We start from the raw sequence: 20,347 nt of genomic DNA on the forward strand, positions 1-20,347 counted from the left end.
TGCGGACGCCGGTGCTCCTGACTTCAACTGCGAGGAGTTCGATCTGCAACTCGTGACTTCAAAGTTCGAGGACTCTTGCACCGACCTCCGGAACTGATGCCTCCGGACGTCTTGCTTTCGGAGTTCAACGAGAGGACGCCAACACTGTGCATTTCTAAAGGTACTGTTTTGCGGGTCTTCCCAAGACTGTAGGTGTCCCGCGACCCGCGGTCAGGCAGAACTGTTTAGGATTTGTTGTTCACGATAGCCCCAGATGGAGCTATTGACTACAAGGAACTTTATCTTAAGTATATTTTAATAAATGAAGATTTCTAAGTACTGTATTGTGGATTTTTTTCTTCTTTTTGGTCTTGTTGGAGTATATAAAAATATTGGATATTTGTCTAAACTGGTGTGGTGTCCTTTTGTAGGGCTTTCACTGTGTTACTGTTGGTTATGTGCAAATGCTTTACACACTGCCTGTATAATAAGCCTGGCTGCTCGTGCCAAGCTACCAAGCAGGTGAGATGGGGCTATTTTAGGAGTGTAACTCCCTTATCTTGACTAGAAGGAAGGGTCCCTACTTGGACAAAGGTGCAAAACCTTGCCAACTAGAGACCCCCATTTCTAACATTGGTTGTCAGTAGTGAGGATAGGACTTGTGTTTGCACTTGACTTACAGTGACTGGTGTGCACTACTACCATATTGTAGACCATTACGTACCACATACTGTTTTTTTGGTCTATTTTTGCCTTTCCATCGGTCTTGAACTTGAACATTTCAGTACAGCATGCCTGAATCAATTGCATCATCTGCTGCATCCTTGGAAGTGGCCTTTGAGGAGGAGAGGTTAGAAACCTACAATGTAAAGGAATTGAAGGCGATCTGCAAAAACCTCAGAGTCCACATCAGGGGCCTCACCAGAAAGGATAAGCTACAAAAGGGGCTGAGGCCCTGGGTAGCAGCCAGACATGCTAGTGAGCTGTCTTGGAATCTTGTTATGGAGGCAGAGGAGCCTATGCCAAGGATGGATGTCCTTTTGGGAGGGGGGCACCCTCTAAACCAGGCAGCAGTGGCTTGTCCCCAGAGGAGGTGGAGGACAGGCGGGAAGCAAGAAGAGCTGCTATGGAACTGGAAAAGCTTAAGTTAGCCATGGAGGAGAAAAGGATTATGCTAGACCATGAGCTCAGGATAAAGGAGCTGGATCAGAGGAGTAGAACTGGCTCAGATGGTGGCAACAATTCGTCAGGGCAGGCAAACAGAATTGTGCATATCCCCAAGAATTTAGGCAAGGAGTTCAAGAAGGGGGATGACATACAAAGGTGGTTCCAAGGGTATGAGGCGTCTATTCACATGAATGGGGTCCCTGAAAGGAATTGGGGGACAGGGTTGTGGCCTCTATTTCCAGAGGAAGCAGGGATACTCTGATAGCTTTGGGTAAGGGGCTCTGCTGATATGGAGGATGCTCTCCTCACCAGGTATGGTCTCACTCCTGAAAAGTACAAGGATCATTTCAGTTTGAGTAAGAAGTCTGATGCCAACACTTGGTTGGAATATGTAGATTTGTTCTGCAGGTCACTAGACGGCTGGGTGAAGGGCAGTAATGTAACAGATTTTCAGGGGCTCTACAATTTGATTGCATGGGAACACTTGTCTAGTTTATGATTTGCAGAGCTGTGCCAGCACTTTGTTGATAGCAAGCTCACTGACCCAAGCTTGCTATGAAGGCGGACAGCTGGGTGAGGACCAGGGTCCACAAAAAAGAGTTTGGGGGAGACTCAACCAAAGGTGGGCAGGGTCTCCAGCAGAAAAGTGGAGGGGACAAGGCTAAAGCATAGGAGTTCTCTAAAGGGCCCCAAACTAACACCCAGGGTAAAGGTTCCCATCCTCCAGAAGATAAGAAACAAAGGGTCTATGCAGGTAGTCCCCCAGGCATTCCACCAAGTAGTTACTGTAGACAACTTGGAGTGCCAGTGTATGGTGGCGCAGATTCTCTTTGAATGGGGGTCTCAGGTCCCTTGTGGGTGATTGTGAGCTCTACCATGCCTGTAGATTGTGTGCTAGGTAACGACCTGGAGCAGTCCTTGTGGAAGGATTTTGAGCTCAGGTCTCACTTGGGGATGCTTGGGTTGCCAGAGTGGGCATGCATGTCCACTCGTTCAATGGTGGCCAGAAAGGGTGATCAGAAGGACCTGGAGCCTGAAACAGTGGCCCAGATCCCTGCCAAAAGAAAGCTCTGGGGGCACAGGAAACCGGCCCCTGAGGTTCCCACGGATCAGGAGGAGGCTGAACTTGAGGGGGATGCCCCAGTACCTACAGGGAGCAGGTGGCTGAACTGGGGGACATTTCTGGGCTGACCCATTGGCAGCAAGAAGGTGGTCCCACCAGGGAAAAATTCAGCAGGGAGCCGAAAGATTGCCCTTATCTGTAGATTTTGCAGCGGGAGGCTGCAGACCAGACAGCTGGTGATCAGTCGGGATCACATTGGATCTACTGGGAAAATGATCTCCTGTACAGCGAGCTTTAGGCCGCTGTGCCTGGGTCAGCCCATGTGCTGGTGATACTCCAGTGCTTCAGAACCTTCCAACTTTCCGGTCTGGCTCCCGACGTGCCTTTGGCAGGACATTTGGGGTGGGACAAGACCTTTGATAGGCTTGTCACCCACTTCTTCTGGCCCCAATTGTGAAGGCAGGCAGATGGACTTTGCAGGTCTTTTGCCAAACTTGACAGGCAAGTGGTAAGAGTGGGAGGCAGGTTAGGGCTCCTCTCTAACCCTTTCCAGTTTTTGGAACCCCTTTTAAACGGGTAGGGATGGACATTGTGGGGCCACTGGATCCCAAGACAGCCCTGGGTCACAGGTATATCCTGGTCTTGGTGGACCATGTTACCTGGTACCCGGAGGCAATCCCTCTCAGGACAACAACAGCGCCAGTGGTGGGCCGGGCGTTAATGGGGATCTTTTCCTGCATGGGTTTCCCCAGAGAAGTGGTTTCTGATTGTGAGGCCAATTTCATATTGAAGTATATGACATCCCTGTCTAAGGAGTGTGGTGTAACCTACAAGTTCACCACTCCTTATCACTCACAATGTACCGGTTTGGTGGAGATATTCAGCCAAACCTTGAAGAGCATGATTAAGGGTCTAACAGAACCCATGAGGCATAAGTTGGATGTCCTCTTGCCATGCCTTCTCTTTGCATACAGGGAGGGGCCTCAGAAGTCTCTTGGGTTCAGTCCCTTTGAGCTCCTGTATGGTCACTCTGTGAGAGGAGCTCTGAGTTTGGAGAAAGAAGGCTGGGAGGCAGCTTCTAGGAAAACTCCCCAGGATGTGTTTAGTTACATGCTGGCCTTCAGAAACCAAATTACCTGCTTCAGGAAATTTGCTCAGGCAAACCTGGAATCAAGCCAGGAAGAAATGAAAATGTGGTATGTCCATAATGCCGCTCTGGTCGAATTTCAACCTGGGCAAAAAGTGTGGGTCATGGCCCCAGTGGTACCTTGTGCTTTGAAGGATAAGTGGACTGGGCCTTTTGAGGTGGTGGAGTGCACAAGTGTTGTCACCTACCTGGTGAACTTGCAGTCTTCCAGGAACCCTTCGAGGGTCCTCCACATGAACCGCCTCAAGCCCCACTTCGAGAGGTCTGAAGTGAGGATGCTCTTGGTGACAGATGATGGGGTGGAAGAGGAGAGTTAACCTCTCCCTGAACTTCTGTCCACCAAGGAGCATGATGGGTCACTGGAAGGTGTGATCCTCTCCCCTACATTGAACACCAGAGCGGCAGAGCGACTGTCACCAGTTGTTGGGACAGTTTGCCCCACTGTTCTCCCTGAACCCAGGTGTTACTCACTGGTGTTCCCATGAAGTGGACCCTGATGACAGCCCTCCTGTAAAGCAAAAGATTTACAGGTTCACTGACCAGGTCATTGCCAGCATCAAAGAGGAGGTTGCTAAGATGTTGGCGTTAGGAGTGATCGAGCCCTCCAAAAGTCCATGGGCAGCCCAGTGGTCTTATTCCCAAAGGCTGCTGCTCCCGGTGCCATTCCAGAACTGCAGTTTTGTGTGGATACCATGGGCTCAATGCCAACACCAGGACTGAACAACAACCCATCCCAAAGCTGATGAGCTCATTGATCGGTTGGGAGCTGTCAAGTTCCTCAGCACATTTGATTTAACAGCTGGGTACTGGCAGATTGCCGGAACCGATGGGTTCATGGAGAGTTCAGCATTCTAAACCCCTGAAGGACATCACTAGTTCCAGGTGATGCCCTTTGGTTTGAAGAATGCCCCTGTCACCTTTCAGAGGTTGTTCAACCAGGTGTTGGCTGGACTGGAGGATTTCAGAGCTGCATACCTGGATGACATTGCAGTGTTCAGTTCTGGCTGGGAAGAACACTTGCAGCACCTCGGTGAAGTGTTGAGGGCTCTGCAGAGGGCAGGCCTCACGATCAAGGCCAGTAAGCGCCTGATCAGACAGGGATCTGTGGCGTACTTGGGACATCAGGTAGGAAGTGGCCAGGTGGCGCCCCTACAGCCCAGAATTTACACCATTCTGACTTGGGAACCCCCCAAGACCCAGACAGAAGTGAGAGCCTTTTCAAGTCCCACTTGCTACTACAGGAGATTTGGTAAGGGCTAAGGCACCATTGTTGCTCCTTAACAGAGCTGACTTCCAGGAAGCAGCCTAAGAAGGTGATCTGGACTGAATCCTGCCAGAAAGCTTTTGATGCCCTGAAGGCCACCATGTGCACGGCCCCTGTGCTCAAGGCACCCGGCTTCTCCAAGGAATTTGTCATGTAGACCGACGCTTCAGAGCATGGTGTGGGAGCGGTGCTCTCACAACTAAACAAAGAGGATCTAGACCAGCCTGTGGTTCTCCTTAGCAGGAGACTACTCTCCAGGGAACAGAGGTGGAGTGCCATAGAAAGTAAGCTTTTGCTGTGGTCTGCGCACTGAAGAAGCTGAGACCCTAACTGTTTGCGACTCACTTTGGAGTTCAGACAGACCACAGGCCCCTCTGATGGTTGATGCAAATAAGGGGTGAGAATCCAAAAATATTGAGGTGGTCCATCTTCCTACAGGGAATGGACCTTACAGTGGAACACCACCCTGGCACAGAACACACACATGCAGATGGTCTGTCCATGTTCTTCCGCCTTAGTGAAGAGAACTCCTGGGAGGTTGGGTAGTTCTCCCTATTTTCAGCTAGAGGGGAAATGTTTTAGACTTGGCAGCTTTTGGCGTGTGTCCCCTGACTTTTTGCTTTCTGACCTCCCGGTTTTGACTCGGTTTTTGCTGGTTTAAAGTCTGCACAATTTCTCACTGCAGTTCAGTGTTAAAGGGCAAGTGCTCCTGTTGTAGATTGTTATTATGGATTGGTGTTTCCATGATTGGCTGATTTGATTTACTAGTCAGACCCTAGTACAGTGCACAGTGTGTGCCCAGGTCCTGCAAATCAAATTCTGCTAGTGAACTTGCAGCACAGATCGTGACACTCACACAAGCAGCCTGTAAATGTAACTCTGGCCTGCCATTGCAGAGCCTGTGTGTAGCCTGGTACTGCCATGTCGACTTGGCAATTGCACCCACTTGCCAGGCCCTAACCTTCCCTTTTCTTACATGTCAGTCAACCCTAAGTTAGGCCCAAGGTGTTCCTGTGGGCAGGGTGCAGTTTATGTGAAAGGTAGGACATGCCCTGGTGTGTGTGGTATGTCTTGATAGTGAATTATGGCCAATTACGTTTTTCACTATTGCAAGGCTTCCTGTTCTCATAGGACTGAATGGGGAGTTTGTTTATAACATCTTATAAACATAACTGGCCCTGGGAACAAGGTAAATAAATAAAGTTTCTTATGACTGAACTCAGAATCTAAAGATGCATCTTTTAGTGAAGATGATTTTTACATTCTGTGTTTGAAAATACCACTTTTAGAAAGTAGGCAGGTCCTTGCTCAGCCATCCAGGCTTTGTGTATTGACTGCCTGGCTTTGGGATAACAGGGGCTGGGGAGGAGCAGTGGCTCCAGAGAGTTCACCTGAATGGGCCCGGTCTGCCTCTGACAATGCTGTCTCCACCTCCTGTCAGGAAGCTGAAAAAAAGAGAGGACAGGACTAGTTCTGGCTGGACACAGACACTGTCTGCCTGAGAGGACAAATCATTTTGGGCTATAAAAAGTGGGGCCCAAACCCCTTAACTTTAGAACTCTTTTGGAACTAAGAAGACTGCCAAGAAGAAGAGCTGGAGAAGCTGTGAGGAGAGACTACCACTTTGCTGTCTTTGCCTGCAGCGGCTGCTCCTGTCTTGGGCAGTAAAAGGACTGGACTGAACTTTCTGCAACTTCTTTTTTGTGAGTTTCTCCAAGGGCTTGAGGTAGAGCTTGTTCCCTGTTCAATAAATCTCAGGAACAGCAGAGACTTCAAGTTCTTTGCCCTCAGCACTGGGGACTGTGTGTTTTGTGCTGCAATAGAAGAAAAGCAACCCAACGCCATCTACAATGCTACTGCCGACTCAGTTGACACTGATGGAGATCGAAATTAGAACTACAGATCCTACGTAGCCTAGGAAATTCCTCATAGGGAATACTTTTGATGAGGTGTTTAGGGTGAAAACTAGAGGCATGTAGTGTTCAATTGCCTGCTGTATCCCTGCGATTCAATGTGGATTCTAGTCTATCACCTGCCGCGTATATATGTACATCAAGAAAGTCAATATATTGGTGATGCATGAGAGCATTTAATTCAAAATTAATATTGTTGATATTGATGCAATTCACAAAAGCAGTTGCACTTACTACCGACCCACTTCCAACCTACAAATACATTATTGATGTATTGCATCCATTTGCCTATATATGTGCCTGTCATGCCGCCCAATGGGTTACCCTGAGAACCTGCTCCTCCCACCAGTCCACATGCAACCACGCATAACTGGTGGAGAAGCAGGTACCCATGGCCACACCCCTAAGTTGCTGGGACCCTTCTTTACCAAATAAGAAATAGTTGTTTTAGACACCAATTGATCATTTCTAATATCATGACATTGTGTTTGTAAATATTTATTGGTCTCTGATGCAAGAAATGTTCAACAGCCTTCACGCCATCCATGTGGTTGATGCTAGTATACAGGGAAGTAATATCTAAAGTAATGATAATAAATTCCTCTGACCATCTCATCTTATCCAGTCTTTAATGTAAGATGAGAGTGTTATCACAAATTCTTGAAAATAAAATCAATATATCGAGACATATTCTCCAAGAGACCGTTGTTGGCTGAAATGATCAGTCTAGCTGAACAGGGGTGACTCTTTTATGTATTGTAGGAATAAAGTATAAATCAGGCAAAACAGGAAACTCATTAAATAAAAACAAATATTTGGTACTGAGACCATCATTTTTCCATTTCATAAGGTCTTTTTTCAAAGCATCTTTGACTGTCTTGAATTGTTGCATGTTGGACCTTTTGTAGCAAGATGTATCATTAAAGTGATTGAAAGCTTCATCGATGTAATCACTTTTGGGTCACAAGACTACGTTGCCTCCTTTATCAGATTTGTTGATCACTATCTCGTTGTTGCTTTTTAATTTGTTCATTAGGCAGACCCTCCAGGATTTCGCGATTTCGCGATTTGCAAAAAAATCGCGAAATCGGCAGTTTTGTAAAAATGCCGCGATTTTTACAAAACTGCCCGCGAAATTTGGACGGTTGGACAGCTCTTGGGAGGAGGCCACTTTTAGGTGTCTGTGCTGACAGCTGTCTGCAATGTCAATATGTGTAGAAAAACTTTAGTGCGTGCAGACAGTTCGTGAAGCTTGGACAATAAGCAAAAGGGAAGGAGTGCACGCTCTAACACATGTTTTTCTGCTTAGCAATTTATCGCCGCACAGAGCGATGAATAATTAAAAATTTGCTAACATTCGTGACAAGAATTTTCAATTCTATTAAGGACAAGGAGGCGAGGATTATGCTTTCTCATTTCTTTACTAGAAATGCTCAGCAGCCAATAAAACACAGTATAAGAAAAAAACTACAATACCCATGAACACCAGGGTATGACGTATAACCATAGAGTCCATTGTATATATAAGGCAACATGGCAAGCACAACATCCTCTTTCTTTGTTAAGGAGAACAGTTCCAATAGTAGAAGAAACAGATGAAGAGTCACAACGACCAACAGGAGGGACCACCAGCAAGGGCCGCAGGAGTCTGTAAGGCAGAACGCACATCACTGGAGGGCGACAGGACTCTGGTAGCCAGACGCCATCGGATGCAGATGAAACCAAAGGATGCAGTAAAATTGTCACTTCGGGTCAGAACCTGAAAAGAGACAGACTGCCGTAAAATACATCCAATATAAGAAAAAATGTAACAAGGGGGGGAAAAATATCAGAGAACAATATAACAGCAGAAGATACATAATACATATGCAAACATCTGTGTAAATGCAAATTAATACATGAGAAGGAACATAATGGGTGGGATAATCCTCGCCTCCTTGTCCTTAATAGAATTGAAAATTCTTGTCACGAATGTTAGCAAATTTTTAATTCTATGTCAGGACAGGAGGCTCCGATTATGCTTGTTCAAAGCTTATCCACCACTACTGAAGCAACATGATCAATAGGTTTATAATAAAAAGCCTTAAACATGGAATCAGAAGACCAATCTGCGGCCCTCATAATGTCAGACAAAGTCACACCCAAGGAAAAAGCTTTAGAAGCCATAGCTCCTCGTGCAGAATGAGCCCCAAAAATAGATACATCAATGCCTGCTTCTGACATAAGCCAGCGCACCCAACGAGCTAAAGTAGCCGGGGTAACAGGACGAAAGGGTTTCTGCAAAGCAATCAACAGTTGACCCTGTAAATCAGAACGTAAAGAAGCAGTACTTACCTCATAATCTTTGAGACATTGGACCACACAAAGATTGGGACGGAGAGGAAAAGAAGGATAGGATATCAATGAAGTATTCGTCTTGGTACGACGAGAAATTCGAAAAGTGACACCCTCAGGGGTAAAACAACGACCAGCCAAATCTAAGGCCCGAACATCAGAGACTCGTCTGCACGAGACAAGGCAAAGTAACATGGTCAGTTTGGCTGACAGCTGTTTGCGGGAAAGCAAAGGGTTGGAAGGCCAGGCGTCCAAAAAATTCAAGACAATGGAAACATCCCATAAAGAAGAATATTTAGGACAAGGGGGAGTCGTTAGGCGAATACCCTTGAGCAATTTAGTAATCAAAGGGTGCTCCCCAGCAGGTTTACCGTCAAGAGGAGAATGGCCTGCCGAAATGGCAGAACGGAAGTTGTTAACGGTCCGATAAGCTAAGCCTGAAGAGGCAAGAGACGCCAAAAAATTAATAATTAGAGAGACATCCGCTGTAGCGGGATCAGCTTCCCGTTGAACACACCAATCACACCATCGTTTCCAAGAACCTGCGTAGCGTTTGTGAGTGTTGGGCGCCCAGGACTCGCTGATAAATTTGCAAGCGTCGCTTGAAAGGCCTGGGACCGACCAACGGTCCCCGAAAGTCGCCAAGCCAGAAGACGGAGAGAGCCTGACTGGATTAGGGGATGCGGATTCCCTAGAGGGTCCAGCAACAGATTCCACTTCTGGGGAAGAAGGATCGGCACCGCACAACACATTTCCAGAAGAACTGGGAACCAAGCCTGAGCCCTCCACAGAGGAGCAATCAGAATCAGCTCTGATTGAAATCGCTTTGTTCGAGCTAGGACTCTCGGAATCATCATGAATGGAGGAAAGGCATAGCACAGCTGGGCAGGCCAGGTCTGGAGAAATGCGTCCGTGGCCAGAGCCTCCGGATCCGGTCTCCAACTGAAGAATCGGGGAAGTTGCGCGTTGAGGCGAGAGGCAAAGAGATCTATGTGACTCTGCCCCCAAAATCGACTGAGGGAACGAAAGATGCGGGGATGAAGTCGTTGAACTCCTTTAGATTGAGGACGAGGCGGGAACCGCCCCCTCGTTTCGGAACTAGAAACACCGAACTTACAAACCCTCTGGGATGGCGGGTAGTTTGAAGAATAGCCCCTTTCGCGAGAAGAGAAACGATCTCCGATGAGATGATCTCCTGATCCGGAAGAGAAAAGATCAACGGGGTAGGAAGGAGAGGTTGAGGCACGGGCTGATAAAATTCTATTTTGTAGCCCTGAACAGTTTCGAGAATCCAGGCATCGCTGGAGATTAGTTGCCAATTGTGCAGAAAAAACTGGAGCCTTCCCCCCAAAACCACATCGGAAAAGGAATCACTCTCACCTGAAGTATTGGAGTCGTGATGACCTCCTTGTTGTCCTCCGAAGCGACCCTTCCGGAATTGTCCCCTTCCCTTGCGGGAGGGATAGAAGTTTGAACGGGTGGAGAAGCCGGGGTCCTGTCCACCGCCACTGTGGGACTGAAATCCTCGTTGAGAATTTTGCTGTGATCCGCGGCCGAATGAACGTCCCCTGAGACGTCCGGCCTTAGCGAAAACCGGCCGAAACGCTCGCTTCAGCGAGGCCTGGGCTTTGTCAAGGCCACTGAAAGTGGCCACAAAACTAGAAAGTTCTTTGAGGAAAGGTTGTCCAAATAAAAGCCCCTGAGCCAAGGGACCGGCCTCAGAAGAGGAGAGCTCCGCTAACCTGGGGTCCAGGCGAAGAAGGATGGAGCGGCGTCTTTCGCAAGAAAGCGCACAATTGGCATTACCCAATTGACATATGGCTCTCTGAGCCCATTGAATGAGTTCATCCGGGTTGACAAGAGCTGATGATTCTTTAGCCAGAACACCCAAATCTAACATCTTCGTGAGTGGGCCCAATAAATCTAAAAGTTTATCCTGGCAGGACCGCCAAGATCTATCCAAACCCTTTTTAGGGTCTCGTGCATACTTCTTCAGGTAGGTGACCATGGTAGGATCAACCTCCGGAGTGTCGGCCAAATGATCTGCTAGATCAGGACGGGGACATTCAGATCTCATACGTGCCCGGGCATCTTGAGGAAAAGGTTGGCGAATGTGGGATTGGACGTAATCCGCCACCGCTGGGGAAGGTAGCCAGGAAGTGGAATGGGGATGCATAATCTCTAAAGGTTCAAATGTAAGAATGGGAGGAGTGGAAGGCGCGTCAACAAAATGCTCTTTGCGAGCCCTTTTTCTAGGAGGTGGTTCAAATTCAGACGATGAAGAATGTGCATCATCACAGTCAGGATCATGGGAGGAGGAAAAAGAAGTCCCAGCCGCCCCTGCAATAGAAGACGTGTCCGAAGACAGCGTCTTAGCCAATCTTTGAAAATCAACCTTGTGAGGATTGACAGGGGACTTTGACGCACGGGACGGTAACCAACCCTGTTGCTGTGCATACAGAGACAAATGTCGCTTCAGAGGATTTATTGCGCGCACAAGCGCCTTATTCACGGAGTGCTGCACCCCTTGATCAAGAGCTTCCACCAAGTCCTGCTCTAAAGAGCCAGAAGGATCCTCCTCATAATAATATTCCTCCTTATCATAGTATTCTGCCATGCTGACACCAAGTGTAACAGTAGTCAAAGCCCACAAAAACAAATCAATAGTGGCCAAAGGCACAATGCAAGGGGGAGTGAAAAACCCCACAGCAAGCCGAAGTGTAGATAAAACTAAACACTTCAAGTAAGTAAAATTCAAATGTGGAGGGAGGGCTTGCTGGAAACAAAAGCTAGCACTCTAGGCAAAGCCTATGCACAATTATACAGCCCAAAACCTTTAAATAGCAAAAATGGGCGTAAAAAGGGGGAAATACTGAAGCAGTGGGCTCTCGGCGCGTAGCGACCGTTCTGACAGGCGAGACACACCTGTTGTCAACAACAAATATGGCCGCCGCGCATGCGCGGTAACGGCCGCCCAGTATTTTCAAAAACGGAGCCCTCGCAGCACCAGCGCGAGTCTCCGAGCCCCTGACTCCCTCTCCACAGCAGTTGAAATGCAGGCGCAAGGCGCCCGGTAACGGGAGGTGAACCACACGCTCCCCGCACCTGTAATGACACACGCGGCGAGCGAAGGTTACAAAAACAACAGCGCCGATAAAAGAGGCAGCGTAACCATGACAGCAATGCGCGCTGAAACATAAAGCGTGGCAGCGTACAAGCAATAAGAACAAAGCTGCAACAAAGTTACAAGAAATGCAATAAATAAAGTCAAAAGCACTTAACTGGCTGCGGAGCAGCAAAGAAAGAGGATGTTGTGCTTGCCATGTTGCCTTATATATACAATGGACTCTATGGTTATACGTCATACCCTGGTGTTCATGGGTATTGTAGTTTTTTTCTTATACTGTGTTTTATTGGCTGCTGAGCATTTCTAGTAAAGAAATGAGAAAGCATAATCGGAGCCTCCTGTCCTGACATAGAATTATTTGCCACCGCGGAGACAGGAGAAATGAAGTTTAATCAACAAGAAGGCTTGGACATTTACGACAGACAGTGAAAACATTTGCATAGGGTTGTTGGTAGTGTGGGTTCACATTGTTATATTCTTTTGTGCACGTATTGTCAGCACGTTGTACATGGGGTGAATCTAATCTAATTTTTTGTTATCACAAATATTGTATTTTTCAGGCACTATAGTAGTACATTTTCCATTTCGGTTTTTAACATTGAGGCCATTTTATTCATTCACATGCTTAAGTCACGATGAGTGCAGAGAAGGGGCGATGTAAGGATAGTTTCTTGAGGATTTTCACCCAAGGTCTAGAAGATAAGTATATTGGGTCACGTAGCGTGACGGGGGAGGTGCATTATGGGAGAGAGAGTAGTTAGGTTGAGTAATGGCGTTTAGTGCTCGTAACTTTAAAAGCAGGTTAGTCACGTGGTTTGGAAGCAGGTAGCGCGAGGGCTAGGAGCGCGAGGGTTTAAAAGCGAGAGTGGGTGCAGCTGATTCGGTGAATTAACAGCTGGGAAGAGGGAGGAAAAGAGTGCATTCACTGAGGACGGTATGAGTTGCCAGAGCGTAGGAGGTGAGTGTGGACGCAAGGCAAAGAAATAGTCTAATTGAGAGAGGGGGAATCTGGTTGGGAGTATCGTCGGTGATGAATTGTGGGGTGATGAGCAGTTTGAGATGCGAGGAGAATGAAATAGAGGGGGGTGGTGAGAGCTTGAGAGCTGAAGTGGGGGAGGGGGGCAAAGAGAAGGAGAAGTGGGGAGATGGAATATAAACCAGAGACAAAGATAGAAGAGATGGGAAGACAAAGGAGAAGTGCGGGAAGTGAATGCGTCAGAGAGGCAGGAAGGACAAACTGAAAGCAGGAGGGAAAGGCATGAAAGGAAGAGCCGTGCACTGAAAAGAACCGAGGAAGAAAATTGGAGTGAAAAACAGAGAAAAAACAACGAAGAAGAGAACAGAGCAAGTAAGGAGGAAAGAGCATTTGAAAGAGAATGATAAGAAACCCTGGAGTGGGAATTACAGGGATGAGAAGTGAAGGAAGCAAGAACAAAACTGAAAAAGAGAAAGGGGAGGTAGGAAATAAAGAGAAGAGAAAGGGAAGGGGCAATGAAAACAGAGTAAAGGAAGAGGAGCGACAAGGATTGAGAAATATAACAGAACAGCAAGAAAACGAAGAGAGAGAGAAGGAAGGAGTCAACGATTGAAATGAAAATAACAGAATTATTTTAGGTCTGTTTACAGTACAGCTGTCTGCGATGTAGTACGTGTACCTTATTGGATAGTCCTTTGCAAGCACCAGGGTGTCAATACTCATGCTCACAAAATTCCAAGGAAAGGGAAGACGGGCGGTGGCCATTGAACCTTGTTGCTGCATGACGAAAGGTTTCCTGTCTGTGCAGAATGCACTGTTCAACGTAACCAACAAGAAAACTACAATTATCGGGCAACATGAACTATCAATTTCTTTGGAGATGGCAACCAGTGCTGGAAAGTCGGGGAAACCCACCTGATCTCACTGCCGCCAGCTAATTTCTCTGAGAAAAATGCTGAATTTGTCCTGGTGTCTGATAATTCAGCAGCGCCTGCAAGTTGTTTGTATTCGGCTGGGTGCAGCAACGTGCAGGCAGTAGGAGGTCTTTCTTATTTCAACATTCAGCTGGGAGCAAAAGTTATCTTACCTCTATTAAAATCCCCTCAAAATTGCAGGGCACACAATGGTCTCTCCAACAGGTATCTTAACCCTGTAAGATATTTTAAAATGCAACCTCTATGTAACCAATTGAGTAACCTAGAAGGGATTTACTGTCACATTTGTCATCTGTTACCAATATCTTTGCAGCAAATTAAAAAAAAAAAAAAAGGTGTTGCTACCAATGTTGCGGGCATCATTGGCACCCACAATTGGCAAAAGAGGGTACCTGAGGAAGAGGTGTCCTGCCTCTCGGATCCGTAGGCAGTGATGCCCGACAGGGGTGCATACATGGGCACTAGAACATCCCAGGGAGAAATACAGCACACTCCCACAAGGTTAGGACTGGAGCTGTGCTTCCGTAGAGCTGCAGACACTTTAAACATGCCTATTTCAAAGTGGAATACTCTGCTAAAACAGCTTCCATTGATTTCAGGCTGAAAATGAATGATTATGAGTAAAATAAAGTGCCGCAAAAATGCCGCTAAATTTCAATATTTGTGCCGCTAAATTTCCATATTTGTGCCGCTAAATTTGCGAATCCATGCCGCTATATCCTGGGGGGTCTGATTAGGGCCCAATATTGCTTGTCACATTATTTTCTTTTTTTGCACATTCTTGTCATTTCATGATGTAATTTTTTGAGTTCTTCCACTGTTCAATCATGGAATATGTTGATGGCCTCTAGGAGCATCCTGGGGACAAACGTGGAAACTGGTTTATAGGGACTAGATGGCATACTAGGTGTAGCGATATCCATTTTCCTCAAAAGTGTTTGAGTGGATGTCATAGTACCATCCTCGCCACCTTTAGTGGACAACTCATCCAAGGTGCGTGACATTGAGATATCTGATACTTGTAACTTATCTCTGCTGTTAGTAGTATTGTGTTCAGTTGTTATTGGACTATCCTTTGGTTTTTTGATGGCAAAATATTTTGTTAGCTTGAGTGTCCTAATGAACTTGAAAGCATCCATTCTAGTTCGAGTATAATTAAAGTTGCTTTCCGGGCAGAATGTTAAGCCTAAAGACACTAATTACAATTCAGCTTGGTTTAGTTCTGCATTTGTCAAAGTGATAACAGTGTTGTCTATTGTATTTACTTTCTCCTCCATTTTGTTTGTTACATTTGCAACATTTCCTCCTTGCTCGTCGCCTCTTGTTCCTCCTTTGTCTTGCTGTTGTTTGTTATTCTGTGGCTGCAGCGTTTGACGGCGGTCCCGCCGTAAGATATAGAGTACTTTTGCCAGAGTTTTATACATTTTGAGGTGACCAGATCTAGAGTGTCGCTGGTGTTGAGAGGGCTCTTTACAGGAACTGATTTCCACCTAAACTTGAGAACCACCCAGAATTCTCTGCTTCTTTTTTGCATAATTTATGTGTCACTCTATGCCTGAAAGGGTATTGTTTTAACTTATAGTGGGTGCTCCCTTGCGTCTGGTCAAAGGTATACCTCTCTGAAGAGCTCTAAGTAGAGTGAAATACTATGTCATGGGTTGCTTTTACTCATTTCAGGTTGGCTTGGTTGGTATTTTACCAATTCAAAGCTGTAATATTGTGCCTGGAGTAGTAAATGGCTTTTTTCATTTTACAGCTTGACTTGGACAGCACTGTGCTAGTCCTATGCTTAAAGACTTGCTATAAAAATGGCAAAATACTTTGGGGCAGATTTACAAGCCGCTTGCACCACTTTTGCGTCACTTTTCCCATGTTAAAAGTGACGCAAAAGTTGCGCAAGGGGCTTGTAAATCTGCCCCTTTGTCCCTTTCTATCTCGGCATGGATGGCACTGTGCTAATCCTATGCTTAAGGACTTTGAAAGAAAAGCAGACTTTTGAGGTGAGCAGACCTAGAGTGTTGCTGGTGTTGAGAGTGCGCTATACAGGAGCTGCTTTCCACCTAAACTTGAGAACTACCCAGAGTTCTCTGCTTCCTTTTTGCATATATATATATGTATATATGTCTCTTGAGTGCATCTCCGAGCAAGTGGCAATCCTTTTTGAAAATGTATATATATTTATATATATATCACGCTACCAAAGTGCACCAGGATATCGGGTCACTCTTAGGCGGGTGCTTCTACGCGGCGGTGCCCCACGCAATATCCACGCTTCCCAAACTCTGAAATTTTACTCAAAACAGAGTGCAGCACTCACAGGGAGAGTTTTGAAGTTATTTATTCAACAGACGCGTTTCGGAAATTCCTTTGTCAGTGTCAAATATGCCCGCTGTGAGGAGCCATTTAAATTAATTACAGATATGAGAGACAAGGGAACCCGAAGGTAATACACTAGGGACCTTGGGTGTTAACTTATTACAAAAAACAGTGGACCCTAGTAGTTGGGGGATTAAGATAAGGATAGACACAAACTAAATAGTATTTATGTCCTTTGTCCAGCCGGACAGGAATTTATTTGGCGATGCATAAAATCAGAAAGTAATGTCAAGGGGGCACAGCCCGTGACCTACAGTGAACAAGACAAAACAACAAATATAGGCAACAGCGAGCAAATCGTTCTGTATACTTATAATCAGCGAACAGACTTGATTATAATTTGAGTGACCATTGTACATAGCATTCACAAGCATATTCAGTACATATGATCCTATTGTGTTGACAACGTTTCGATGCCGAAAAACAAAATAAATGGCATCATCTTCAGGACAAATATATAAATCATGTTTGTCTTGGAATTATAAACAATTTGCCTTTCATGCTACATACAAACGAAATTTGTAGGGAAAAAATAAGGGAGAGAAGGGAAAAACAATGCAAATACGAGGCCAGGCATGTTAATTTAGAACAGAAGTGACATGGATAAAATTAGTGATACGGTTTGCACCAAACGGACCGTTCTTTTCAGGCATGCTTAGTGCTTGAACAACGATGTCATACTGTGCACTAAACAATGGTGCAGTCACTATATTTGGATAGTGAAGTGTGTTTAGGAACTGTGATTGGTGCTCGGCGTAGGTGGCGAAAAATAGAACAGGAGTTATCACCATGTTTAAAAAAAAAAAAAAGACGGCGCAGTGCGGGAAGATATTAAAAACCAAAGTTCCATTTGGGAACAATAGGGAAACCAGGTGAATTAAAAACCAGATCGTTACATATGGCGCAGTGCGAGACAATATTTACAATAGAGGTGAAAGGGTCAAAGTTGACCGGTGCATTAACGAAGACTTAACGGTGCTGGGTACAGAGTTGTCTATATAGTGATTAATCTTGTGTAAACGGCGTATTTGCATTAGAGGAAAAAGGTATTACCAAGGCTGGTCCATAAAGCGGGGAAGGTAGTTCAGGTAGAGAAAGATTAAGACCTATGGGGAAGTTTAACAATCATAAGTATAGTGCATTCAGGGCAGATTGGGCGTGAGAGAAGGGGGCAGAGTATAATTACCATCAGTGGTGCGTCGATATCAGGATATCCCGCGTATTTATCAAGGAAACCGTCCAGATCACGGCTCACTGGGGAAAGGAAGCACGGGCATTATTCAAATTAAGTGACAGTGGGGCTGGAGCAAGGCTATGCGGGTTAGGGATTGTATACTTACAGTGGTGCCGGTTGCAGAATCGCAGGACGCGGCATCTCTGGCGGGGATCGCTGTTAGACTGTACTAAGAGAACCGTCTATAAAGCGAGCAAGGAGCATGTGGTCTGGAAAAATTAAAGAGGGACTAATGCTGACTGTGTGGGGGCCATATTGGAATGGCAGTCAGGTAACTAAGACGCAGTGGCCATTTTGGAGTGGTGAGTGAGAAATAGGGAAGTGGTGGCCATATTGAAATGGCAGTCAGATAGCTAAGACGCGGTGGCCATCTTGGAGTGGTGAATAAGAGATAGTGAAATAGTGGTGGTGGTGACGTGAATTACAGTGAAAATTTTCAAAAACTGTTTGGAATTATACATTCAAAATAACAATTCAGCTATTAAGAAATGGATACAGAAAATCACATTGAGAGAATATTTTCTATACAAGGATAGAAACAAAACATTTCTTTGACACAGTAATTTGTAACCATTTTGCACATTCAGTTAGAGGAGGGACGTCCAATCCTCAAGGCGATTGAGTCCCATGCTGATACTGTTGGTCCTTAATATCCAATGGAGCTCTTCCTTGTTTAGTAGCTGTGACACATCCGCACCGCGTGGTGGTGGTTTGATCTGTGTGATAATTGTCCAAGTCAAGTCTCTTTCATTGTGTGCCTTTTCCATAAAGTGTTCCACCAAGGGAGCGTTTTCCGTGTTGCATCTTATTCTGCTCCTGTGCTGCCCAATGCGAAGCTTTATTTTCTGAGCGGTTTGACCTATGTATATTTTCATGCATGGGCAAAAGATTGCATACACCACATTTGATGAATTACAATTAGTGAAATGTTTTCTTTCAAACTTGATCGAGCCAAATGAAAAGGTTTTACCTTCAATAGTTGAGTCACAGGCTACACAGTTGCCACATTTCATGTGGACAGTTAGTGCGGGTAGTCCCCATACATCATTTAGCGTAACTTTAGATGTTGCTTGTGGGAGGGACGCTCGTACCAGGTGGTCTTTGATATTTTTGGCCCGTTTGAAAGCGAACATGTGGCATTCTAATTGTAGTTCCCCTGCATTCAGTACTGGCTAGTGTTTCAATATGCTTTTCCTGATAGAGTTTGAGGCTGGTGAGAAAGTAGTCACATATATGAGTCTGTCTTGGTTCTTTTTGGGTTTGGGTTCTAGCAAGACCTCACGGGGACAGTACCAAGCTCTTTTTAGAGAGCGGCGTACCAATTGTTTTGGGTACCCTCTGTTCCTGAGTTTATCACTGAGAATTTTTGCCTCCTTGAAGTAGTCTTCCTTGAAGTAACAGTTCCTTCGGATACGTAGGAACTGTGAGTAAGGAAGGGAATCTCTCAAGGCACGGGGATGATGGCTGTTGTAGGTTAACAGAGTATTACGCTCAGTAGGTTTACGATGGAGACTAGTGGTCAAACGGCCATCTGTGTGTTTAATTTCAAGATCAAGGAGTGGTATTGAGTCTTTACTTATTGAGAGCGTGTATTTGAGTCCCCCACTGTTGTTATTAAGCCAGTCTAGAAGGTTGGTGATATAGTCTGTAGAGTCAGTCCATAGTAAAAAAATATCATCAATGTATCGTTTCCACAGGGGAAAGGATTGGAGGAGTTCAGAATACATGTTGTTTCAATATGATCCATGTATAGAATGGCCAGATTGGGAGCAAAAATAGCTCCCATGGAAGTTCCACGTACCTGGCCATAGAATTGTCGCTCAAAAAGAAAAAAATTCTTAGTTAGACAGATTTCCAGTAGTTGCAGAATGAATAGTGAAGGGACATTATGCGGGCGTGGTCGTGTATTTAGAACTTTTTCAATCACCCGGAGAGACTCTAATTGAGGGATGTTGGTATATAATGACTCCACATCCAGCGTACACATAGTGCTGGATGTGGGGTCAAATGGATGGTCCTCAATCATGTTTATCATGAACATGCTGTCTTTTATGTAGCATTGGGTGTCCGGGACAAATTGTTTAATGAAGAAGTCAATGTAATGTCCGAGGGGCTCTAACACAGAGCCACACCCCGAGACAATCGGGCGACCAGGTGGACTGTTGGAATTTTTATGGATTTTAGGGAGGCAGTAAATCACCGGTATTCTGGGTGCTTTAATGTTAAGGAATTTGTGTTCCTTTTTGGATAGATATCCTGATTTGAGTGCTTCTTTAGTGACACCAAGAATCATCTTTTGTATTTCCTCTGTCGGGTTACGTGGAAGTCTACAGTAATGTTTGGTGTTCTTGAGCTGGTGGAAGATTTCATTCCGGTAGTTATCTAGTTCTTGAATCACAATTCCGCCCTCCTTGTCCACTGATTTAATGACAAGGGATGGGTTGTTTTTAACAGAGGCAAGGGCGTTTTTTCCAATTATGGAGATGTTATATGGAATAAATGATTTCTATTTTTCCATAGTAGTGAGGTCATTCAAACCCAGTTTCTCGAAGGTGGCTGTTGCCTATATTTGTTGTTTTGTCTTGTTCACTGTAGGTCATGGGCTGTGCCCCTTTGACATTACTTTCTGATTTTGTGCATCGCCAAATAAATTCCTGTCCGGCTGGACAACGGACATAAATACTATTTAGTTTGTGTCTATCCTTATCTTAATCCCCCAACTATTTAAATTAATTACGTCACATCAACATTGACATAGACATAAACAACGGGGTGCACCCCGTTGTTTATGTATATGTCAATGCTGATGTGACGTAAATGCAAACCATTTAA

Source organism: Triturus cristatus, chromosome 5_2 (genome assembly GCF_964204655.1).
Source record: "Triturus cristatus chromosome 5_2, aTriCri1.1, whole genome shotgun sequence".
In the NCBI taxonomy this organism is placed as follows: Eukaryota; Metazoa; Chordata; class Amphibia; order Caudata; family Salamandridae; genus Triturus; species Triturus cristatus.